We start from the raw sequence: 27308 nt of genomic DNA, 5'->3' as shown, positions 1-27308 counted from the left end.
ATAAGCCTGAGGAAGTGCTTGCTTTGGTATTAAAAGAGGAAGCTAAGCTGACTTCGAACATCTGATTACTGACAGAGACATAGCAAAGGATCAAACTCACTGAAGAAATCAAATGTCTTCCCATTCCCTTCTTACAAAAGGGCTCTTCTAGCTTTAAAATAAGTCAAATCCTGATTATACTGTAAGTCCATTTTAAATTATAATCAAATAAATCAGCACATTTTCAAAGGTGGAACACTCCCTTTCCACCCCCCCCGCCCCCCAAATTAGAATTTTTTAATTAGGATTTACCTACCAGAAAAAACAGTGAATCCAGAGCATGACAATAACACCATCCATTAATACTGAGAACTACTACATATTAATTGCCTCTAGGAGACCTTGTGTACATGTCTTTCTACAAATGACTTATATTCATACACAAAAGCATCTACCCAATGCTTTGTGAGCACAAAGGAACTGCCTACACATGAAAATCAGTATATAATAAACTGGAGCGTGAACTTCAGTTCTACCCTGGCATTTACCTCTTATATAGAACCTCAGAACACAGTAAGCATAAGGCATTAAAACACACATCCAGGAGCCAGAAACATCCATATTTTACAGAAATCACATATTTTACCCTTAAAGTGTACTACTTGCTTTGATCTTTTGGGGGATTTGATTCCTGCCATCGCATACTTAGTTTCAGTTACTAATTAACATTTTTAATAGATCTCAGTTAAAAGGAGTCATTATCTAGACTCTCTGAATTAAGATGTTACAACTCACAAGTAATATCCATGGCTCCCTGCAATGGTCCTTCATCGAAATTAAGGATAATCACTCTTGACATCCTTTTTTCCTAAGGAGAGAAAACAACCTGGTTAAACGACACCACTTTCACCTTTATATGTCACACTCTAAAATAAATCCAGCATTTGTATTAGTTTTTAAATTCAACATTATGACAGCTATTCACACAATTCAAAGCTAGCTACGGCCTCATGGCAATTCTCTGTTATTGTGCTTGCTTTGTTCACAACTGGCAAAAGGACAAAACAAATGCTTTAAACTCCTTTATGTTTGTAAAACCTAAGCCTGAATGTAATAGGACTCATTTACTATTCTGAAGATAAAAATATTGAGATGGGTCATTTTCCACCATAATAAAGACTTCCAATAAGATCACATTCAAAGCTATCACCCTAAAATGGTGATAATGCACCACCCAGCAGGAGTCTTTACATCACGTACACAAGTTAAAAATGGGCAGTGCAAACGTGTACTAAGAATCAGTAATGAGTAAGTCAAAAGAAGCGAAACCTCCAAGGATGTACAACAGCCCCATCAATTTTACACCTGAATTGAGTGAGCTTCACACAGTATCAGGCAGCAAAGTATAAACATGATCACAGAAAGTTAAGAAATTTAGGAAGCCAGTTTTGCCTGAAAGATGTGTGTTTCCTTGTTCTATTACTGCAGAGGTAGACAAATATATGCTCAGTCAATCTGAGAGCCTGTATTAGCTTTTCCCAACAGGAAGCAATGTTGCTAACGAAGTGGTAAATTCAGTGTTAATGAGTGGCTTCACTGTTACCACCTCTGAGGTAAAACCTTCCATGTTCCAAGTTCCACCCATCTGTTCTGGTGTGAGGGGTTCAGGGGAAGAACAGACGCTTCCCATTTAAAGCAAGTTCACTACTACCCTCTGAACAGCAGGGAGGCAAACTGAGAATATCGTGCCTGCTTGGAGACTGCAATCCTCATTATCAGAATGGCTCCTGAAAACTTTTCACAAGTTTATGTGATGAAGACAAAACCATGTTGCTCTTCATACAAAACCATACTGATGCTAAATATTAGTGTTAAAGCTTCAAATAAAACGGTGGCTGGGGCACCATACAATCACCTTTAAACTGAAACTCTCTTCAGAGTTATCATGAGCATTATCTAAAACATTACACTGTGCAATCTTGTAAGAGACTCGCTTCCATACTGTGTATTTATGGAGATTGTGAACTATTCCATATGGATCTGATTAGAAGTCTTCTCTGGTAATCGGCTGTTCCTGCAAGATTTCAATCTTTGAATGAAGCCTGAAATGCTTACTGTATCAATAATATCACTAACATTTTATTAATTTTCTACTAATTGTCATACTTTTCCAGGTATCAGGGTGGTACAATTCGCTGTTTCACATGCATAACAACAAGAAGAAAACAGTTTTAACAGTGTGGTTATTAATGAAAGCACATAAAATGACAGTAATTTAGTCTTATGATGACACCTAGCCAAGATGCAATACTTCATTTACGTTATCTATTCCATGTGTAGAAATTTATGCAGGAACAATGATAGGTGTAAGTAGACACAGATAAGAAAATATTTTGTATAATCCTGTAATTCTGGGGGAAACATTATGATCTAACTCACATCACTGAGGAAGTGCAACACCCAGACTGAAACACTACCTAACACAGTAATTAATCCTTCCTTAGTGTATTTGAAAAACTAAACATTGAGATCAAACTTAAAATTTGCTGTCAATAGTGTTTGTTGTATCTCCTACCAGGGCAAACATCATACAATTATTTAAGCACTTTAGTGCTATATATCTAAGACACATGAAGTGTAAAAATGACAATGCTTAAAAAGCAAACACAAGCACACACAATCCCAGGTTCATACCTTTGAAACACACTTCATCTAAAAGGCCAGGCCAAATTTAATTCAGTTATGTCAGGTAAGCCTAGAATGACCATAGTGCAGTTAACAGTGTTATTCTTGGTTTACATGATACACTTTATTATAGAGAAACTATTTCATATTCAAAAGCAGAAAACAATCAATTATTCAGCCAAGACACATTCCACCCCATTTAATTAAGTACTTTTAAATTTACGTAATTTTTAATATTGGTTTTCTTCATAAAATATCAGTTTTTAAAATCCTAATGAGTTCTTCAGATATGACTGCCTGTGGCCAGACAGTCTAAGCATCAAAAAAGTGTAAGGTCAGATCTATCTTCAAGCTGACAGATCAGAATTTAAATGCCTTAAGCTAATCTTATTGTCTCAAAAATCTTGAACATCAGTATTTTTGCAAACTATCAGCACTTGCTATAACACCCTTACTACACTACATCTTGAGGTTACTACAGCAGAAATGAGGTGATAATTGCATATTAACATAATTATTCGGCAATCCCTCTGAGCAAGCTTCCTGGGTCACTCAGTAATTTAGATTAGATGCAACCTTCCTGTCATCAGATCTATGCTGTCCACTTTCTGTTCATTAAGAATTCTTTTTGATAGAAATATACTTAATTTCATTGTTCTATATAACTTATTAATCGTATTTATAGCAAGTAGGTTTACAGCATCTCCAGGTTCTTATTCCAAAGTGTCAACGTTTGCTACGTAACAGGGTCACACACCAAATTAAGAGTACTGCTTTCATGTAATACTAGTTCATTAAAGCTTACATTCCAGTGGTACACTGTTGCCTACAAGGAGTTGCAGTTAGACATCTGTCAGTTTCTGTTGCAAAAACCCCTGCCTTATTTTACAAGGATTTAGAACAGATTTCAAAGCATACCGGAGCTGAAAAATTAACATGGAAAAAGCTGGTGTAGTTTGTGAAAAGCATTAAGTGCTTTTATGTGTTTTGGTATCAGGTTTCTCATTAAATTCATAAAAATACGCAAATTAGCTAAAAGAGCAAGTATTAAGTAGGAAAAAAATTCAGAAGCCATCTCCTAAATGGATTGAATTTAACCAGTCTAGTTAAAGTAATGAAGAAATACAGCATCTTTCAGCAGTGCTGTTATGAAGGTAAAAATATCTTTTGCTAAGTAACTCCTCATAAACCAAAGTCTTTAAGCAGATATGTGAATGAGCAGGACACTCAAGGGATTATTCAAATATTTAGGAATCAGGAAAGGTGTTTCACATTTGTACTGCTACCATTTAGTTTTTTCAAGACTTTGTTAAGTAGATAGAGAAAACTAACAAAATCTATAATATTATTTACAAGCATTCCTGTAATAAAGTTTTCTCAAATGACACATTATATTAAAGGTGATGGAACCAAAGTCACAGATTTTTAGGCATGAAACAGCAGACCAGAGAGAGCTTAAGCACATCATGGCACAGGACTAGAGATGCACCTCCTTCCATTTTGCCCCATTACACAGTCACTGAGCTTGCTTCAAAGGTGAGATGTTTAAAAACCTTTGGAAAATGAAGGTTAGTACAGAGTAATAGAGGAACCGGTAGCATATTCGCATAAACCAGACACATCTTGAGAAAAATGAACGCCAAGTTATTTAGAACACAGATGCACAATTATTTTTGCCTCTTCCATACAGTAACACACACAGCTCACACTACCTGAGTTTTGGGTGTTATCTGGCAATATGAATACCCAAAGTCAATAAAATCACAATACTCTGATCATTAGAAGAATACCTATCACTTATTTTCCACTTTCTCTCTTTTCAAAAGCTATCCAGATCCACGCTGCAGATGGAAATAGAACCATGAAACCTGACAGCTAGCGGAGTCAGTGACCACCGTGCCTTCCTCCAGCTTCTATTTGTGCCTGCAAATTGAGGTGTTGAAAATACATTCCCTTCTGCACAGCAGAGACACTATTTGAAGACTGCCTTGCTTAGCTTTGAAACCTACAAATTCACCTCAAAGCTTCTGAGGTTTCATGAAAACCTCTGTAGCAAGAGACAGCTTAATACGCACAACACCATGACTACTGCCCTCCCACAGCTACTTTCCATACAAACACATGGTTATTAATATAATTACAGTCTGAGGAGTTCCACTGAACTGAATTATCTTCAATTCACATCCACAGCTGTTCACATGAAAACATAAACTGGAAATTCTCATAGCTAATCAAGACTCTCATATTTTTAAAGCACCAAGAAAAATTACTGATGCCACACTAAGAAGTTACATTATTCCTAAATAAAGAAACACAAAGTTATTGCCTCCCCCAGTCAAACATTTTACCATACTGTTGAAAGATTCCCTGACTTGTCACAGCTATGTAGAAGAAACCAACTAAAGAGAAACTCTGAGTTACAGAGGAGTCACCACACACAAGCAGCCTGTCTTTTCAGGAAGGTTATATTCAGGAACAGATCTGAAACACACTTCTTCTCAAAGTTCATTTACCTTCAAAAGCTGTGTATCAGGTACTAAAGAAACAAAATAAACTTGCCTTAAATTTCAGAAACTTTACTTCTGGTCTAAAATGTTGGAAGAGTGATACTTTAACGGCTCACATGCGAAAGGAAGCAGTATACAACTGAAGAATGAAATTATAGGAGAGAATCCCATTACTGCCACCAACCATTCTTAATCTTATTCCTCTAATATTGATTTGCTTGGGAAAATAAACCAGTTTGTCACAACGGGGTGCATCATGCTAAAATTCAATACTGCAATCAATAAAATAAATTACAATACAATTTAAGTGTCAAAAGAATCAGATGTATGACTTTAAAAAAATACTCTTGGAAGTGCTAACACAGCAGTTTAAGGTGGTTTCACTGGTAGAGACTTTCCAACGGGAGTCAGGTAATTTCTAAAAGATGCCTACCCAGTACAAAAGAAGCATGACTTTGAATCTGGTAACTGAAGAACAGTCACACATTGTCTAGCAATTCACAGGTTTCCATAACTTCCCCCAGCACTCCAGAACCCTGTTCATAGAGGAAAGCCACGTACTTAAACCTCCACATTCCTGCAGCTCTTTGTCTAGTCTGGATTTCTAGTAGTGTGATCTAGTTTGACTTGCAGCGCCATTAGTTTCTACTAAAGATGAGAACTACAGTGTGAGTTTTCCTCCATGCAAACATACATGACTTTGCAGCATTCCAGTAAGAGTCACAGAAATGTAAATAATACAGATTTAATGCTCTGTGGTAAGGCACACTATTTCTCCCCCAAAATGCACTTTTACATGCAGAGATAATTTATCTCAATCTCACATGCTCACACAATTTTTCTCTCTAAAGAAGCTAAATGTTTGAGAAAACACTTTTCATCCCTTTCACCACCATTACCTGTGTTTTTCAGCCAAATGTATTCTTAAGTCCCAAGTATGGTACTAAAACTTGCTTTTATTCAAACATAATACAAGTAGTTTAGTTTATTAACCACCAAAACTACAAAACAAGAAGGTTTCTCATTACAGTCTATAAAGACAAATCCTTATTGTGAGACAGTTTTTTATCTGGCTGCCAAAAAATTAAGGGTTGTGATCAGCAGTACAAAGTATAGCTGGTGGTCAGTAACTGTACCTGTAAACTGGGGTCAGTACTGGTCCAACACTGTTCAGTGTCTTCATTAATGATGTAGATGACAGGGCAGAAGGTACCCTGAGCAAGTCTGCTGATGAAAAAGACTGAGTGGAGCAGCTGAGTGGGCTGTGCTGCCATTCAGATGGTCCTCAACAGGCTGGAGAAACCGGCTGACAGAAACCTCATGAAGTTCAACAAAGTATGAAGTCTTGTACCAGGAATAACCCCATGCACCAGTACATGCTGGCAAGCAGCTTTGCAGAGAAGTACCTGGAGGTCCTGTTGGGCAGCAAGCTGAACACGAGCCAGCAACATGCTGTGTGGCAAAGGAGGCCAATAATACCCTGCGAGGAGTGCTGCCAGCACGCTGAGGGAGGTGAGCCTTCCCCTTTACTCAGCACTGGTAAAGCTACATCTGGAGTCATGTGTTCAGCTCTGGGCTGCCCAGTTCAAGTGAAATATGGAGCTATTGGACGGAGTCCAGAAATAGGCCACTAAGACAATTAGGAGACTGCAGCATCTCATATCAGGGGAGGCTGACTGACTTCAGACTCTTCAGCCTGGATAAGACAAGGCTCAGTATGATCTTAGTATCACAGAATAGGTTGGGTTGAACATGTACAAACATCTGATGGGAAGGTACAAAAACACAGAGTCAGACTCTTTCCAGTGGCATTCATTGACAGGACAAGAAGTAATGGGTGCAAACTGAGATACCCCAGTTTCCATCTGAAAGCAAGGAAAACTTTTTTACTGTGTCAGTAACTGGCACATGTTGCTCAGAGAGGCTGTAGAGCCTCCGTCCTTTGAGACATTCAAAAGCTGTCCAGACATGGTCCTGGACAAACTGCTCCAGGTAACCCACTTAAGGCAGAGGACTGGACAAGATCTCTATAGGTCCCTTCCCATCTCAACTATTCTGTGATTCTGTTTTAGTACACTTTGATACACGGAATTCCAACTCCTGCTCGCGTTACTCCTCTTCAGAGTGCTCCGTATGCTCAGACTATCCACTTCTTCCTTTCATTTCAAATATCAGCAATACAGCTACAAGTGTATTTTTATTTTTTTTAAAGTTTCCAACCACCAACTTCTGATTTATCATTCAGCTTAAGAAAATGACACAAAAATAATCAGGTATATAACAGAAGTACATTCTCTCTATCCCAAGTTATATAGAACACATTCACAGCAAAATTATAGCCTGATGCCCCTCAATCTTCTCTCTCTCTTCCAGTGCTGCTGTTTCCCAGAGTTGTCTCACTACATAAAGTAATATTATCACATGCAAATGCATTTCCCAAGTCACACCTCCTTTTCTATTAGTATTTCTACAATTCAGGACTTTCCACAGGATGTATCCTTCTTCTATGTCACAATTTATTTAGATGCCTTCTTGACATGTCATATCTCAGAGGGGCCTAAGGATGCTGGACTCTTAGCATCGGCTTTTCAGGCAAGACAGTAATACTTCCTCCTCACAGAACCCACTCCTACCAGCAATGCTCTGCTGCAGCTTCAGTCACAGTGAAAGACACACTTCACAAACAGCACATGTTTGGTGCATTCTTCCAGGCTCATACAGTCCTTACATGAGGGATAATACTAAAATGAAAGACTTGCTGTCATTGCAAGATTCTGGTTTAAAGAAAGAGGAAGTAGCCTCAACATGGAGCCAAATGTTGTCGAATTACTGTGCTATACACTGGAATCATGATTTTCTTTGCAGCAAAGGCAATTTAAAGCACTCCTGCCTTCCTCTGCTCCCCCAGGTTCCTTCTTTCACACTTCTGACCATTTCATTATCCAGTTAAAAAAGCTGGGACCCACATGCTGCTGAATCGGCATAACCAAGAGGCAACAACTATGAGTAACAGCACAAACTTTTGGCAGCTTTCTTGACAGAAAAATCTACTGGAGAATCTTTTCCTAAAATTTATACTAATAAATGAAAAAGTGAAAATGCAGAGAACATTTTAGAAGGCAAAAATTGGTTTGGCAGTCCTGTATTTAACTTCAAAACACATCCTTATGAAGAACACTACCATGAAGCAAATTTTATGTTCTAAAATTACTTTAAGTACACTGCTCAATCAAAGTGAAACGCTAGAAGTAAATGCTAGAATAATTCAAGTGGGGAATATTAAATACATCACTTGAGAATAGTATTAACTCAAGAAATAGGCTTAAATTACGTATTAGGCATAATAGCTTGGTCTTCCATAGAGACTTACAAATGCAAATCCTTCCAGTAGGTTAAATAAAAAGTATTCTGATTTCTAAAACACATCACTAACTTTTAGACATTTTATGACAAATCTACTCCCCCTTAACCTATAGCTGTACAGAATCAGTCACTTCATCTGCTCAGAAACAAGTCCTTTTGAAGCCAGGTACTGCCACCAAGTGGTGGTGAAATTCTGTATGCAAATCTAATTACTCCCCACGTGTAGAACACACAGAAATGAAAACGTTCCTCTGGCCACCAAGTGTGAGCAATGGTGTATTTAATGTACTTAAAATTCATCAACCAAAGCAAAACCTACAGAATTTTTATATCCAAATCTAAAACTGACTTTCTGTTTAGAACAAAGGCTTTTCCTGCAATTCAGTCTTTTTGTTCAGGCACCTTTTGTGAGAATCTGGGTAAAGAACTATTTCTTCAATATAAATGCAATATATAGCAACAAACTGACTCTAACAATTAGCTGTTTTCTGTAACTGTACAAATCCCTAGTCAACTTCAACTACAAGGTCACAGAAGTCTTATTTTCACCATAGACCCAAATTTCAGAGAAAGGTGAATTCAGTAACTGAGCAAAAGACCTCTTAAAGTATAAACATTCAGCTTGTTATTTGGACAAGCTATATTATGTACTTCTGTTAGCTTGTAAAGTTCAAAACAGATTGGGAAGGATTTTAGTCAGGTATATTTGACTATTTTTACAGGAATATTTCTCAATTCACTATATTGTTAGTTACCTGCATGAACTAGTGTCAGTCCTACAGACCACAGATGAAAACTTGCATGACAACAAAATGATGCTGCACAATGGATTTACAGTAAAGCTTTCTTAAAAACAACATTAAGAACAGTTTAACTTGATTTTATTGAGGCAGATCTTAGAAAACCTTTCAACTTTGGAAATATTCTGATCTTATTTCCTATTATAGTAAATAAAAGTTGAAATCCTTTTCATCCAGCACAATTTGAAACACATTTAGCAATTTCTCATGCTTTTCGGTTGGCAACAATTTGCTGTCCATATTAACAGCGTCACAAATGTTAAGACTTCTTAACTCCTAAAGCATGCTATCCTTCCCAAATATAAAAAGACTACTTGAAATGAACACTCTGTTTTCACTCATTTAATTCAGAACTTTAGTGTAATGGATTATATTAGCGATATTCACTCATCCTTACCAGCAAAGTAGCTCTCATACTCCTCTATATTCTTTCAGTGATCAAGGGTTAAAAACCTAATAAGACTGAAAGAAGCAGTGCCAGGTTAAGGCCAAAAAACTACCTTGTACCTTTTTAGTTTAAGAACAAAAAAATCTGCCAACTTGGAGAAAGATCACTTTTACCGACAAACATGAAATAAAGAGTTTTTAAAAGACCCTAAGCTACATAACTCTGTAGATGATCAGATGAACAGAGAAAACTTGCAATTCCATGTGACAAGAAAAGATAATGTCACCCCCTTCATAAATGGTTTTTGTTTAAAAAGTCATTACCATAAGTGATTTAATGGCAGAAAACTCAACTTGATGTTACCAGGACAATACGAACAAGATGAAAATTGTTTTGAGATCCATTGTATGAGCCAAAGAAACACACATCCCACGTACTCAAATTTATCCTGTGCAAAATTCTGTACATAACCTATCCTTCTTCAGCATCCACAGTACTATTATAATTTATTACATCCTCTACTTTTACAGCAATACTTAATACATTCAAGACACTTTCTGGAAGCAAGTGTTTTCCCCTGATACCTCAAACGCTTAAAATCTGACCTCACTATACACACTGTTACAAGGAAAGTCAGCTCAAGCACCTACCTTCTGTCACCTTCTGGTTACACAGAAGCGTGACCCACTATTCTATTAACACACTGAGACCAAGATTATTTTTTCCTTACTTTTCCCCATATTTAATACAAGATATCTCCTCATATGGAGCTCAGGAAATACAGCCTGGAATTCAGAAACTTAAAAACTATGGTAATCCCAATAAAGTACATTCACTGCATATAGTATTTTACACCTGTGTGTTTTAAATAGCAAAAGGTTATTATTTTTAATTTCCAAAAGCCAGGATATCAATTTTTTTGCATTTGTATTAAAGAACAAAAAGCCCAGATCCCAGATCCTTTATTCAAAGAAAACCTACATGGAAACCACACTGTCAGTCATTACGAAATACATTCGGGTCAAGTGTACAAGAAAAATGTTTGAGCAAATCATTAAATCCCATTTTCAGCTATTGGTTTAAATTACATAAGCTTATGCAAAAGGACAAGGTTGCACTGAGTCGTGGGAATTCAGTGTTTAGAAGTCTAGAAGATGCTGCAACCACCACAGTCATGAGTGAAGACAGAAGACAGAGGCACTTGGGAAACGCAGTTTGTTCTTTAAGTCTTTCAGTGATCCTTGCTGCCCTTCTCTAACCTTCTGTGCCATTTTTCAGTCCCAGAACTAGACTAGTACTCAAGAAGCAATACACATAGCAATGCAATGCGTCTATGATACACCACAGATTTGTATAACCGGATCTGGTTTTTGTTTTATTCTGGTTTTTGTTTTGCTCCCTGATAAATGCATAATATTTGCATTGATTTACTGACTATTCAGTTGTCATTTTTACAGAACTGCCAGAACCTCAAGATCTCCTCCAAGCAATAATAACACTGATCAAACACCATTACACTGTTTCCATGTATTCTTTTACGCATTTTTTCTGCCCTCTTGTTATGTATGCAAGAGCAGAGGCTTTCCCCTCAGAGACCAGCTTTTTTCTATTATACAGAGACAACCACCATTAAGATGAAAGGTCTTTGGAGTTTCATTCAGATGATCTCATGCTTAAAGAACATATTCAGTTATTTATATAGACTTCTCAATTAATTTTCTGCATTTAAACCAGTAATGAGATAACACATAAATTAAGAAGAGACAGAACATAAACTGTAAGCATGAAGTACTTTCAGTACTTTCAGCATTAGAAGGCACAGGGAACAATATAAATCTTACTGAGAATACAAGTCCCTTCTGTAGCCATGATTCTTGTTTTGCACTCATCCTCAGATAAAGTATTTCCTTTTGCAGAGTTGCATTTATTTGTTTTCTCAAAGCAACATATTCTAGAAACTTCCTAAGTCAAGCTAAGGCAGTAAACATCGTCTACATCTGATTATATGCATGCTACAGCAGTACAGCTTACTTCTAATTGTTCACAGTTCGGAAGACAATCCATAATCAAAAGTCCTGAATCAGTTGTACATTATACAAAGGAACAACATCGAACAAAGTGTTGTTTTAAATTCCCCACAAAGCATTCTGCTGTAATCAGTATTTTAAAGTTGACGGCAGTAGCACTAAGAAAAGTCTTTGCAGAGCAGAAGACACAACAGACACGTCTATTTTAAAATGCACATACTACATTTGGGGAGTTAGAACTGGGTGATCCTAAGGACTTTTCCAACCCTAAACATTCTATGATTTTTAAAACTACATCTACAGCTAAAAAACAAGCCCATCTGAGCAAACAGGATCTTACTCTCACCTCTTCAAAACACCAGGTCACCGCAAGAAGATGTATCACAGACGGCATATTGGTCAAGTAGCAAGCAGGAAACTCGAGAAGCCAGCTTTTGTTTGGTATGGAAGCCTGTGTACACAAGTCCATCATGCTCTGTTTCCACAGCAGAGAATTTACTGAACTGTGGGCCTTACCTAAAGATACTCTTGAAAGACTCAAGCTAACACAGACTAAAGCAAATTGGTCCCTGCTACATTTCACAAAATTTAACGGAGAAGAGACTAATATTACAGTTCAAAGTTTTCCTGAAGTAGAATATCAAGTAACATGAAGAGAAACAAAATATGGGATAAGTTCTCTTTTTCCTCAAAATATCTGGGGGGGTGGGACAAATACCAAAGTTACAGAACAATTTTCCCAGACCCACACTTCACATTTGCAAATAGACACCTGAGTTCTACAGCTCATGAGTACCAGCAGTAAATCTTCATAGACTTTTCTGTCTTTCAAATAGCACCCAGAAGTGTCCCTGAGGGGTCAAATAAACCACCAAAACCCAAACCCAAACTCAAGAGAATTTCATTATTAAAAATTCTGATAGCTGGTCAAGTTTCCCACACAGTTATTTATTAATCGAGTAAGTGCAAGTTTAACAGCTGCTTTCACAATGCAAAGTACACTTTCAGTACTTTGAAACCAGGTGTATTATGTGTAGAGGATGAAATTAATTTGAAGGACTCATCATTTTGGTTCTCAACAGCTAGCAGAATTCCTTGACAGCTTTTTGAGTGTTTAGCAGTATACACTAATGGACCTAAGGAATTTGGGGTAGGGGGGAAAGAACACCCATTCCCCCCCCCCCCCCCGAAAAGCAGAACCCACAAAACTCCTACTCACCTTTGTTTGATTTACATGAAGCTGTGAGATCCACTTCCACATCAAAACAAACCTGCAAAATAAAACAAGAACTTACTGTACAAATATCACTGTTTCCTGCTTGTGTTCTAGACTATGAGGCAAGACAGACAAAGCACAGAGATAAGAAATTCACAGCTAAACAAGTATTCCATCAGTTTTGTCTCAGCGTAGAAATATCAAAATTCCAGTGGTCTTCACCCAATTACACACGTTAATTTCCAAATACACACAGATGTTGGTATTTCAATTAAAGATCCACCAAGAAATCCTGTCAAATACACACAGGCTATTAAGCTAAGTGAGCGGGACAGGAAAAAGTTACAGGTCAGAAAAGCTCTGCTGCATTTTCTACTAGGGCCTTCAAGGTCCCTGGATGGGGAATGAAACACATAAAGGAAATTGTCACAGATGTTTTTTAAATCTTTCAAGGAAAAATGATGAACATATCCAAGATTAAGTGTTGGACAATTTTAAGTCTGGGCCTCACTACTTCCTTGCCTTTCCTAGGACAAAACTGTGCTTATTGTTTTAAGGCTGGCTGAGCCATTTTAAAATCATTACTTACTTTGCCTTCATGAAAGATAATTAAGATTAAATGCTCTAATCTCAGTTTTGCTCATGGATCTTTAACAGAACTAACTATAGAGGAAGTATTTCACTTCCTAGTTGGAGATAATCAGAGTATGTAACATTTGGAAGAGACCCCAAAAGTCACTGAAGCTGCAAAAAAGCAAGAATGGATTTGGGTACAGCATCTCTGGGTCTACTTCTAATGAAGACGCACCAACCAGCATAGAGCTTTACAGAGAAGGTTATTTGTATCTAAACCAATGTATCTATCACAATAAGTAACTCTGAAACAGATACCCATTCTCAAATACTGCTGAAGATTCTTTCCCTCCAATTTGATCACACACAGCTTTATGATTCCAAGTTCCCCGGTTAACCTGTAACTGTGTCAAAGCCACCTCCCAAATTACAAAGAGTAAGAAAAGACAGACCTTTCAAAGAAGTCTTGCTGGCAACATAAAGCAAGAGAAGACAAGTCTCCAAACTCCTTTCCCTAGCCCCAGGATCATTACTTAAGTACCACATAAACCTGTTGCCTTTATGCATTATTGTTATTCAAAATACATGCTCATTTCTCAAGTAAGATGTTATTACAGAAAAAAGTCAAAAATTCTTTAGTCAGGTTTCAGAGTAATGTTGATGTGCCTGGAGAAGCAGAAGTGTTATTTGCAAACAGTAATGGAGCCCTGCTGTGTGTTACAGAAGGTAAATGTAAAGCTACAGTTAAAAACACCCACAAAATACCATGCATTTTTGAAGAGCCATAACACCTTTCAGTAAATGGGATCCAAACTCTTTACAGGCTTTAACATTACCAAACACTAATATCAGCACTAAACCAGACACCTCAGTAATCCTGTGTGTGCACTTTGTCTGGGCAGAGTCAATCCCAGTCAAACACTTCTCTCACTGCAAGTAAGAACTACATCAACGTCTTCCCCCTGCAAAATGATCTCACACCACCACTGTAGCAATTCTCACATTTTCTGAACATTGCAATTAGCTGAACATCAGTAATAACTGTTCTCAATATAGATTTCATGGTTTGTGATTCAAGCGCAGACAAAATTTTTGCATCAAAGGATTTAGCCCAGACAACTGTAGATCAGTGCGGTAATACAGTTACTCACTGTAACAGCTTTTTCATGAAAACATTAATTTGGAGCAATCTATTCCTCTGTTGACATAAGATGGGAAGTCTTACCCTACACTGCCTATCTGGAGGGTATGTACTACTCTTGTACTCACTGAATGTGCTCTTTGGAGAAAACTTAAATGCAAGTACCCTTTGGTTCATAGGAAGCTCACAGACCACTTGGGGGATAAACCTGGGGGTACTCTACTGTCCTGGGGTTTAGCACAGAAGGAAAGAGAAGTGAAGAGAGTAGATGGGATATTGCCTGGCTGAAGGAAAGGTGACAGAAGTCTCACCAAGAAGATGATCGGCAAGCAAACTGCTGAAGCACCAAAGGGCTGGCCACTGCAGCCCTGTGTTACAAACTTCAAAGGGCCCTACAGAATTAACTCCCCTTTCTGGGATTTCAAACTCACTTGTGTTCAAAGCTCCACTCTATGGGTAACAGGTCATGCCACGGCATGCAAACATCTTAATGAAGTCAATGCGATTCACAGAAAGACACCAGATTTTAGCCCGAACTACTGACAGCACTGAGACTCTCACTGTTTAAACCAATCCAACCTACAGTACTTAACCAACACTCAACTCTCAAAGGTCATTCTGCTGTCAGAGAAGATTCCTCTCATGCCAGTATAATCAAACTCTAACACCTACCATTCATTTCAAGGGTGTTGACATTTGGAATAACTGAGCACCTGAAATTCTTCACCATCAGATCCAGGAGGGCTAGTTCTCCAAGACTCCTTAGGGAAAGGTGAAGATTTCAAAATCACAAATGCTTTGGCTCTGATTTTTCTGTCTCAATTCTCATTATCGGAAAAGGAAGCAAGAATGAAAGCCAGACTCCCTCACCAGTAATAAAGACAGCATCAAAAGACTCAAAAGCAGGTAGGAAATGTAGTTACAGAGCATTCACCTTGAGGCCTTGCCACTCAAAAGGGGCCCAACAACAGGTACAAGGACTGCTGTGCAATGGTGAGGCTTCTGATCACTGATAAGCAGGTGCCTGTTCTGATAAGGGCAGAGAACAGGGAGTGAAAGAAAACTGCAGTGGTGGAGACAGGAGATATCTCAAGTGTACCCACAGTGGTACTAAAGAAACACAGATGGATTCTCACAGGTGAGAAAGCTTAAAGAAGCACAAGCATTTCTCACTCATTGGTAAATGTGAACCAAGCCTGGTTCAATGATAACTATGATCACCTTGCCTAGTGACAAAGCAAGAAAGCATCATACCAACGATACTTCTTTTCATGCAACATATTAAAAAGGCCAAAGTAGGCACAAGAAGTTCTCCAGTCTATATGCAATGACAGAGTCACACTGGTGAGTACTGGTCAGAGACAGAACAACCCCTCAAGTGCATCTGAGCTACAAAGACACAAAGAGATTCTCAAAAAGCATTTCAGGAGTCATTTAAAAGGCTGTATACACAGGCTGCAAAATAACTGATACAGATAATCAGAGTTTTCAATCCTTCTGGCCAGCTAGAGAGCAGCTACAAAAGCTTCCATGATGCTGCTTTCCCAAGTAAGCAACAGTTACAGTTGCTACTTACAAATTCAGGTTCATAAAGAACAACTAAGATAACTACTTTCACATCAGCAAAGATAGCAGAACAGATGTTACTCATGACTTACATCAAGCTCATAACCATTCACAACACAAGGTTATGTAATGACAATTCGAGTCCAAAAGTGAGCTACTGCACAAAACTTGCCTAAGTACTCCTCTTGTTATTAGAACTGGATCTTGTATCAACACTAAATTTACTTCTATTCACTTTATGTTATTAGGGCCCTATCAGCTATAGTGAAATACCTCCTATAGCATGCCCCTCTATGGGGCAAACATCTGAGAAACACTAGAATGCAAAGGTGCACAATGAGTAAATAAAATCTGAAGTAATCCCGACAGTAGTTTTGATCCATTTATCTACTACTTAGCCCTTATTTCATAGAATCATAGAATAGTTAGGGTTGGAAAGGATCTTAAGATCATCAAGTTCCAACCCCCCTGCCATGGGCAGGGACACCTCACACTAAACCATGTCACCCAAGGCTCTGTCCAGCCTGGCCTTGAACACTGCCAGGGATGGAGCGTTCACAACTTCCCTGGGCAACCTATTCCAGTGCCTCACCACCCTCACAGTAAAGAACTTATATCCAATCAAAACTTTCCCTGTTTAAGTTTCACCCCATTACTCCTTGTCTTATCAATACAGTCCCTAATGAAGAGTCCCTCCCCAGCATCCCTATAGGCCCCCTTCAGATACTGGAAAGCTGCTATGAGGCCTCCACACAGCCTTCTCTTCTCCAGGCTGAACAGCCCCAGCTTTCTCAGCCTATCTTCATATGGGAGGTGCTCCAGTCCCCTGATCATTCTCGTGGCCCTCCTCTGGACTTGTTCCAACAGTTCCATGACCTTTTTATGTTGAGGACACCAGAACTGCACACAATACTCCCGGTGAGGTCTCACAAGAGCAGAGTAAAGGGGCAGGATCACCTCCTTGGACCTGCTGGTCACGCTCCTTTTGATGCAGTCCAGGATACGGTTGGCTTTCTGGGCTGCAAGCGCACACTGAAGCCAGCTCATGTTCATTTTCTCATGGACCAACACACCCAAGTCCTTCTCTGCAGGGCTGCTCTGAATCTCTTCTCTGCCCAACCCGCAGCTGTGCCTGGGATTGCTCCAACCCAGGTGTAGGACCTTGCACTTGGCATGGTTAAACTTCGTAAGGCTAGCATCAGCCCATATTAAGTAGAGGAAAAACAACTGCTCACAACTGTTTCCTAACAGATCTCTGCTAACTGACACATCTACACCTATCTGGGAAAAGACACTTAACCATCTTCAACCAACATGCTCTCCTGGAATGGCTGCAGTCAGAAATGTAATTCATAGAGAAGTTTTTTTGGTGTGGTGGGTTTTTTTCTTTTGCTGGTTGGTTGCTTTTAAAGACACTTGTAATGTAATACAAATCTAGCTTTTGACCCTATAGGTGATTATGCTTGTGGAAGAAGGACAGAAAAGGAAGAAACAAAGGGTAGAACAAACTGTACTGTCCAAACTACTTTTGCTGGTGTAAGCTGTGGCTAAACAGTGCATTTCACCAGATTAACATAAAAACACAGGAAAAAGCTTACAACTGTAGGCTTGATTTTCAAGTGCTTTGTCGTGATTTAACCCCAGCCAGACAGCTTTCTCACTCACTCCCCCCCTTCTTGCCATCCCCCTACTCCTGAAGGGACGGAGAGGAGAATCGAAAAGAATGCAGCTCCCATGGGTTGAGATAAGAACAGTTTAGTAACTAAGGTATAACACAAATCACTACTGCTACCACCAATAATAGTAATGATGATAAAGGAAATAACAAGGGAAGAGAATACAACACCTCACCACCAGCTGACCAATATAACTCGCCCCCCCCAGCCCAACCAAGCACTGACCGATACCTCCTCCAACCCCACAGTCCTAGCCATTCCGGGTAACCCCAGTTACCTCCTGGGCATGACGTGCTGTGGTATGGAATACCTCTTTGGTCAGTTTGGGTCAGGTGTCCTGTCTCTGCTTCCTCCTGACTTCCCCTCCTCCGTGGCAGAGCATGAGGCCCACAAAGTCCTTGGCCAGACCAAAACATCATTGTTATCAGCTCTGTTCCCAGGCCAAGAGTCAAAACACAGCACTGCACCAGCTACCAAGGAGAAAAATGACTGCTACTGTTGAACCCAGGACAGCTTTCTAGGACTTACAAGCTTTGATTAGTTGGTTGAAATGCAACATTTACATTTATTAGGATATTGCCATCCCGGCATTAAAATCTGCTAAATTCAAAATGGGGGGAGGAGGGGGAAATGGGATGATTTCATTCTAGTACCTGATGCAGCTCTGATAAATGTCCATAATCTTACAGAAATCTAACAATTCTAAGAATCAGTGCAGGAAAAATCAGCCAGCAGAAAGCAGAGATTACTCTAAGAAAAGGCTATTACAAGAAACCCAGAAGAAGCTCCAGCTAAAATTGTACACACAACTATGAAGGATAAAATCACTTCAGAAAAGGACTGAAAAAGCTAAAGCTTAGTTGACAATAGTATCCTAAATCAGTTAATACAGCTGAAAAGCTCTTTAAATACAAGATATACTGCCATTTTCTCCACAAGTAGTCAGAAATGACCTTGTCTGTACAAAATGTAGCTTCCTTCTTTGTGTTTGCAGAAGCTTTGATGCTCTTTGATTTCTATTAAACAGTATAAAAATAACTTCATCTACATTCAGTACCCACAAATATGTAGAACTAACATTCAGTGTAGCTCCATTTAAATCATCACTCAAATGTAAACATGAGGTTTTCTAATACCACAAAATTAACTCCCTTTGAGGATTTGTAGAAGTTCTCTCCATTTATGCTATTTAAACTTCAGCTTAACCAACTGAATTATAAATGCGACAACAAAATTTACCTAAATTTAATTTGCAAAGGAAAAAATAAAGATCATTCTTCTTACAATTGTTAATGAAAAGCAATCTTTAAGTGCAGGATAACCTACTGAAGCCTGCATTATCCAGAAGTCAAATTAAGCAACAATTTAATACTTCACAATATGAAGAGATAAAATTTAAGTCCTTTTAATGGAGATGCTTCTGACTTCAAAGAATCTGCAGTGAGTGAACAAAAGCAAGCAAGGGACTGTAGGAAAGACAGCCTCCTGCATTTTGAATCTCCTGACAGATTTTGAGAGTTATCTGAAAACAGTTCTCAAAGAAGTTACAGCTCTTCCTTTGTGGATTCATCACAGTAAAGCCACATGCACAGTTCCCAAAGCTGTGGTGGGGCTTTCACGCGGAAGTGTTGAAATCTCTTCTTTTTCTGCTTGGAGAAAGTTGTGCTTTTTGACAACACTCTGTATGGGACGGTGAAGCACTTCAAGGAGAAGTGCGACAGAGTAAGAAATGAACACAACTAATCACACCTCAGGCTGTGAAGCTGCTTCAGTCCAAACAAGATTACAACTAGAAGAATGCAACGTTATCAGGAGTATCACTATAGGCATGAAAGCAGTCAGAGAGAGTAGCCTGAATGGAAAAAAAAAGAACTTATGTTTTTACAAACAACAGATTTCATTATTATTTAGGAAATCTGTATTATGCAAATGGAAACAACTGAAAAGGCCATCAGAGGGAAAAATATCCTATGAAGAGTGTGGTTTGGACTAACAAAACATACACTGGCCAAAAAGGTTACTTTTCCTCTCCACCACTAAACAGATAAAGAAGCAAGCATTTAAAGATGTACACAACAGGCCCACAATAAAGATAGAAAGATGTCTGGAGAGAGGCAAGGGGAAACTGACATAATTTAAGAGCTGTGTACTTTAAGAATACATTGTTTAGTAAGCAAATATGTAACTACAAACATACAAATGAAAGCATGAAAGCACCGAACTAATGCATCAGTTTAAAGATGGAGTTCTGCAAACATCTGGAAATTCAAGGCCTTAAGAGAACATACTGAGATGTTGTTTCTGAAGCTTATTTATCAATGCAGTTTCTCCCTCAGCTAAGATTAGGTTTAACACTCTAATTATCACTGATATTTAATAAATAACTTTACAGTCCATCAATATCCAACTAAATTGACTGGCATTCTTCACAATGAGAATTCCCATAAGCAGTAAGCTGCAGAGAAATAATTCACCTTCATTATAATTTCTCTACCAGTTTAAGGTATGGATCAAGACAGCACTTGCATAACAAACACCTGCACATTTTCAGTCACCCTTCAGCCTGTTTTTCTTGACCACACAAACTAGCTCTTCATTGGCTGCATTTACATACCTTGAATAGAACAGTTTCTCTGAAAACAGGAAAGCTTAAAGCACAGAATTACATCATTCCACTCCATACTAATGGCACTGCACATAACCTTGGCATCATCCTTGACACTGAACACTTCTCCTTTCATCATGCAGTCAGCAAAACCTCATCAATACATCACCTGTGCAGGAACTGCCTCTACCCTTCAGTTACAGAATCACTCTTTCCGCCAGTCTTAATTACTACATATTCCTTCACCATATCATCACACAGGCTTTACATAAGGCACACCAAAATACACTGGCACACCCTCTTACTTAAGTACCACATCAATACACTTCAGAATACAGTTACATGAGATCTTGCCCACCTCACAGAAATTGATGATGGTTCCTTACAAATTCCTAGTCCAAGTTTGCACACCCATTTTCTCAGCTGAAACAAAGTAATCCAAAATCCAAACCAGTAAGTTTCTTCACTTAAGTGCTTCCCCCTAAGGAACCAGCTGCCTTGCATAAAAAAAACCATGCATTTTGTGTCGAAATAAAAATAAAAAACCACAAAGCAAAACAAAGCTTTTGGAAACATCTGAGGCAGCACCTTCCATGTGCTCATTGTAAGAAAACAGCCTGTTACATTTCAAGGTTTGTTTTCAAATACCAATCTGTACAGTGGTGTTAAGACTTGTGTAGTGTTACTACACTACAAAACCCATTGAATTTTAATACAGACATGAAGGAGGCAAAGCTATCAACAAAAAAATCAAGTTAAGTTTGTGTACATCAAATCAGTGCATCCCCTTTTGTGTACCACCAAGCAGCAACATTCTGTTGTCCAAATTACTGTCTTTACATACTATGCATTGCTGTAGAACTTGAAACTTGCATTTTATGTATGGGGTATGGATGCCTGTAAATGAGGCAGGATTCCACTGAAATCAGTCGGAAGACTGTTTTGTACAAAATACTGAAGGAAACTGAAATAAGATTGTGCCATAAAAATACTACATAGGTACAATCAAAGTAAATAAAACATGCATGCTATTTGAGAAATACCATGTTCTAAGTATAGATACTTGCATTCCAAGTCATATGCATGCATATATTTTAGATGCATACTTTAAGTAAACACCTTCTTAATTTTAACCACTGAATAAGCCTTTGTAAGTCTCCTGAATAGAAAACAGTTTATCAGCTTCATCTCTGCTCAATTAATCCCGTGCCTTTTCATTTGGGAAGTCTGACAGAGAATTTCACCAACCTTCCTTCCTTCCAGAAAACTACAGAAAAATGGGATCTGCTATAGGTATACAGGACACAGCACACAGATGGGACCTTGATGAAGAGCAGACGGTTCATTGCCAGTCCATACCTGCCATCAAATCTGCCACCTGTGGAATCCTGACACGCAGAGAAATACATCAGTTGGTCTTCACACATTCACTGCACTTCACTTTTCCCTTTCCTGACGTACTGCATTATACACCTCTGAAATTCTTCAACATAACTACATTCTTCTCTATTAATAAAAAATAACCGCAAAGAGCTTACTCTGCAATACATACACTCGCATCCTTATGAAGAAAAATACAACACAGATCCCTGAGTAGATTCCACTCTAAAATCTGATCTTTACTTATAAATCTTCAACCAGGGATTAGGTTAGCCATATTTTTCTTATTTTGAACCCAAAATACAAAAATATCTTAAACAAAAGCACTGCTGCATAAAAAATACCCACAAATATTACAGACTTCATTTCTTTACACCAGAATTATGTTCCCAGATACCACACCTTTTGTAAAATACTATCAGGTTAGTTGTTTTTACAAATTATTATGAAAAGTGATCAATTCTCTGTACTGTTTGGTATTTTGGGGTTTGGTTTATGTTTTTCACCACCCTCCCCCTCCCCAAGTTGTTTTACATGGGCATTATGTTCAGTAAAACTGCTAAGCTATTGTTTGGGGGTAGGAAAAGCAGTAATAAGGTTTGAAAAAATATTTACTAGAAATTAGTTTTTCCAATAAATAGATGCTAAACCAAGAAGCCTCATGATATCCATTAATATCTCAATGGATTTAAATCTCTGCTCCCATTAAGGACACTTTTACGTAACAGCAGTATCTTGCACAATTTTTCTAAGAGTAGTTAAAGCAGCACATTAATAGTCAAGCCATGTTGTTACTGTAGCAACAATGATTTCTGGTAGCCATTTTCTCATCAGCTTTAATACTGTTTCAAAGCCAACAGTCCTTACTGCAATCTCTGTTTAAACCCAAAGGCGGCAAACTGCTCAGCAGTTTTCTCTCTGCCTGCATACTTCAGATACCTCCCTCGAGTCTCTCTTCAGCCTAATGTACTTACCTAACACTCTTCCCTAATGCTGGACTCCCCACAGTCTGTTTACAATGAAAATGGAACAGTATGGCAGTCCATTTAAAAACAACCTATCTATGTTTTGGAGACTAAACAGTCTGCAGGACACTCCGAAGAGCAGAACAGTGATGCAATTCATGATGTTAAACTGCAAGCTGTAAGAATGCAGGTCAAGACAAGATCACCAGGTAACAGGCTTTATAGCCCTGGTCATCACACTGCCAGCAGTCACAGAGAGCCCCTTCTCAGATCACAGATTAGAAAATCAAAGCAAGCACTGTAGCTGAAAGCAGTACCTTGGTGGATTGAAGTATCTCTCATTTTTCTGTATCTAGAAAACCAGTTTAAGACAAAACTAACACACACATTCATTTCTAACCCCTCCTCTACATTTCTGCAGTCTTAAAATTACACCTGAAACACCTTCCAGGCTTGCTTAATACTGCAATGCAGTTCTGAAAAACAGGTTAAACCTAAAGTTCTAAGGCTCAAAATAAGTAATAAACGACACTATTTTCACTTCTTTCTTAAAAAAAATGTAAAATCTCCCTATCTTGTATCATGACAGTTTGAAAGAAAGCTATGTGGCGGCAGGGCACGAACAAGAAAGTGAAGTACATAAACATTCATAACAGCAATGGGAGGAAGTAGTGAGCTGGTATTGTTAGCATCCTACAGAACAGGATCCCAAGTCCAAATTCAGTTCCTCACAAGTTTGTTCCAGTTGAACAGGTAGCTATGCTGGGATCACGAGCTCTAAAGCCCACTGTTGTCTGTCTAGACAGTGCTTTCGACTCTTCCTGTAGACCGTGGCAGGGAAGGGATTCTCCTTGTTCACAGCCCCAGCAGAAGTGTATTTTCTATGCATGTGAAAATGTAAACTCTAACATAAATTTCATAGAGCTTTCATGCACACTTACATTTCCGTAAGTATTTGTAAACCTCTGCTTATAAACTAGTAATAAATATCTCATATGTAAGGACTTAAGCTTAAAATGAAGATAGGTTTATGCTGAACTCTGAACTGCTGTGGCTGAGATGATACTCTGATATCCCTATGACAGTAACCTCCAGCAGAGGACAGAACAGACACTCTGGAGTATTAGCATCTGTAAACAGCACTGCTAACTCCCAAAGAGCTTGCTTGCTCATCAGAGGACTAAGCTATCATTACAAGGAATGTTCTAGTATGACAAAATAACCATATAAAATAATCACCTAAAAATACAAAATCTACTGGTATTCTCACCACAATAGGTTTGTCCAAATACACATACATTTTACACAACAAGATTCAACTCCTGTTTACCAGATTTAAAGTGAAGCTACAAAATACTCTGCTTTCTAATTGGGTTCATATACATGCTATTATTTATCATCCATGAAAGATCACTTTGGGGAGTCACATATACATAACTAGTAACATAAAGCCTGTCCTTCATTTTGCAGGAGCCTGCTTATTGATGACAGAGGATTGGTTTTGGTGAAGGAGTAAAGTTAGAATATGCTCTCTATCGATAACTATTGAAAATGGGTTTTTTTAAGTAAAAATCCATTCCTCACTAAGCTACTCAGTGTTCACTCTTGGTCTGGTGGCACTTAAAGCTTCCAACATTGTCCATCATCTACTTAAGTAGGAAAACTTATTTTACTTTAGATAAGCTGTAGCAATGCAACATAATTAAACCAATTGTGTTTTATTATTACATCATTATGCTAGATAGCTGCATTAGTGTGTCTGAGTCATCCTCCCCCTCCCCCCCCCCCTTTTTTTTAATAGGAACAACCCCCATCTTACAACCCAGGTCATACTACCTGGTATGCAAACCAAACTGGGGCAGATGCTTCCATACACCTCTCTGAAACGTAGAATGAGACCAATCGCTACAATTTTGAACACTCCCATCAAACCACCACAACAACCAGAGATCAGCTCTGACACAACATCTGTGTCTCATTAGCAAGCTCCTATTCATGGTCCTTGTGTCCAGTTTTATCACTAACACATTTAATTAACTTCCATACAGGGCTGTTTCCTATAACACCATTTCCAAATGTTTTGTAAAGTTACTAAGCCTTTCTTTGCTAAAAATTATTCCATGAAAAGCATTTTACTATGAAGCAGATATTCTCAAGGTCTACCCCAAGGTCTCTCTACCCAGGTTACACAGTATCTTGAGGTCTCTTTCTACACAGTTTAATAAACTTTTATGGAGTCTCCATGTCAGATTGCAAGACAAGTGTAGGTGACCGAGGCAGGCTTCACTTCAAGGTTAGGGCTTCAGCAATCTTTTTCTCTTCAAACTTGAATGCTTTAAATGCTTGTGGACTTTGTATCACTGTTCACTTCCTTTTGCTTAGCCATCAGAAGATTTCTCTGTTTGATTCTTTTACTATTTAAATTAATTCTTCCAAATACATAACAACCAGTGGACAAGCTCAGTCCTTCTAATTTGCATTTTTTTAGTAATGAGATGTCTGGGATTTCAGGTGTTAAGTGTGAAGCGTTTCTTGCAGGGACTTATCTCTGTTCATCTGGATACAGGCAGCAAAGTATCTTGGTTTTTACTACCTTGTCACACCTGCAAATACATAACTACTGGCCTACTTTTCACTAGCCAGCTGTAGTGACACACAACCAATAAACTGAGGCAGGGCATACAGCTTCTAACAAATACATTTAAGGGTCACAACATAACTTCCACACAACAAAACAAGAAAAATTCATTACATCGGATGTGCTCGGCCACTTCATCACCACCATTTTGGTCATGTAACATAACACTGCTATTCATACGAAATGCTGACCTCATGCTAAAAATGCTGATGTCTTCATCATATGATGAATGAGAGCAGTGAGTACCACTGCTCTGGCTACAGGAAAGCACCCTTCTGGTACACCCCCAAAGAAGCTGTTAAGATTTTTAGGAATGACAACAGCAACAAGCATGCTGGTTATCCTCACCCGTACACATCCAGCCAACTGGCTGTCCTGAGGCATCTCATCTGGTTGGGGATTAAAAATAACATATACACTTGATTTGTCAATTTTCCTGACCAAAACTGACTTCCCAATCAAACTTTCAAAAGTAGCTCAAGACACAAGACATATAGTCTAAGACTGTTTCTTATGCTTTACACTGGATTACAGGGGTACTACAAAAGAACCAGATCTGCATGGGTTGAAGTTGCATAAAATCAAGAGTATAAAATTAATACACACACAGCTGGCACAAGCCATTCACATTACTACTCCATTTCAGAATACAGATACAAATGACAGGGTTTTTAACTGAGGCAAAGAAACCTGTATGTTTCCCATGCCTCCCTTGCACCCTAAAAAGCACATAACCCTGGGACACAAGTATTTTCTTCTAGCAAGTAAACAGCTTTTGTTACTTGCACTAATAACAAAGCTTCTTAAATGGAAGCAAGCCTCCAACACAAAGGAAATTTTGCTGTTGTCCTGGACATCCACAGTTTCAATGATCACCAAAATACCTCCTGCAAAGACTTCATAAGTTCACATAGATATTGACTATGTCCCAAAAACTTAAGTCATCCTCATCAATAGAGGCTCTGTGACTACTTTTAGGCCCGTAAAGAGTTGACTACTTGCCTGCTGACTGCTCCCTGAGCTAAGCCAGTATTGGTGGTTTTGTAAGCATACAAGTTAAGATTTTCAAGGTTAGTATTTCGTGTTTGTTTTCAGCTGGAGCACCAAAGAAACTCTGATCAGCACTCAATGCTTAGACAGTATCTATGAATGTGAAATCTTCTGGTTTAAATGGCTTAAAGGAGATAGGAACATAGAAGCACACTTAATTAGGGCAATTCTGATATGAATGCTCAGAACTTACCCAATTTCTACTGCATAAACTTTAAACAGCTTCCAAGAAAATGAAAGCCAGGAATTACTCTCCAGAACTGTTAGAAGTGCAGAAACACATGAAGTGTTGCTACAAATTTAAGAAATAACATGTGTTTAGCCCCAGATTCACAAAAGAATTCAGAGAACAAATTAAACAGAAAACGAAATAAGTTACAGCACAGAATAGGTCAACCTCTCCCCAGCTAGGCTTCAGAATACCCTAACCAAAGGTATTCCTCGACTACATTTAAGCCTAACAGAAAATTGCTGGGAATTTACAGCATCTAGAAGAAAACTGTGGTATTTGTGTCTTTATTTTTTTATGAGGTATAGGCAGCCATAAAACTCTTAGATTTGTACTGAAGGTGAGACTAAAGAGAAGGGGAGAGGCGTTTCATAGTAGGGCATTCTGTTGTTTTCTGGTTTGGTGTTTGGTTTTTTACCTTAATAGTGTTGCCCTATTAGAAAACAAAGTGTGAATTCTAAATAGAAGAGTACTGGTAACAAAAGGTAACACTTTATGTTTGTGCTCTTTCAAATAAGCT

The 27308-nt window shown here is 38.4% G+C and overlaps 1 protein-coding gene across 10 annotated transcripts in view; it reads right to left on the bottom strand.

The window, feature by feature from the left end:
• Positions 1–27308, bottom strand: part of ZNF644 (zinc finger protein 644) — an 81225-nt gene that overhangs the window by 16557 nt on the left and 37360 nt on the right. For 5 of the 10 annotated variants that reach the window (XM_061379133.1, XM_061379141.1, XM_061379142.1 and 2 more), the window contains 2 exons: positions 12969–13020; positions 775–847 (listed from right to left, as the gene is read on the bottom strand). The gene's annotated coding sequence lies outside the window, so the exon portion shown is untranslated. Of the gene's footprint in view, positions 1–744; positions 848–12968; positions 13021–27308 lie in introns of all 10 variants that reach the window. The other 5 variants (XM_061379135.1, XM_061379137.1, XM_061379138.1 and 2 more) reach the window with 3 other exon arrangements.

Source organism: Neopsephotus bourkii, unplaced genomic scaffold (genome assembly GCF_033783945.1).
Source record: "Neopsephotus bourkii isolate Nb327-2 ecotype Australia unplaced genomic scaffold, CSIRO-AGI_Nbou_v1 NB_1768, whole genome shotgun sequence".
Classification (NCBI taxonomy): Eukaryota; Metazoa; Chordata; class Aves; order Psittaciformes; family Psittacidae; genus Neopsephotus; species Neopsephotus bourkii.
Note: the sequence above shows the minus strand (reverse complement) of the source record. Positions and strands in the feature narration are given on the sequence as shown.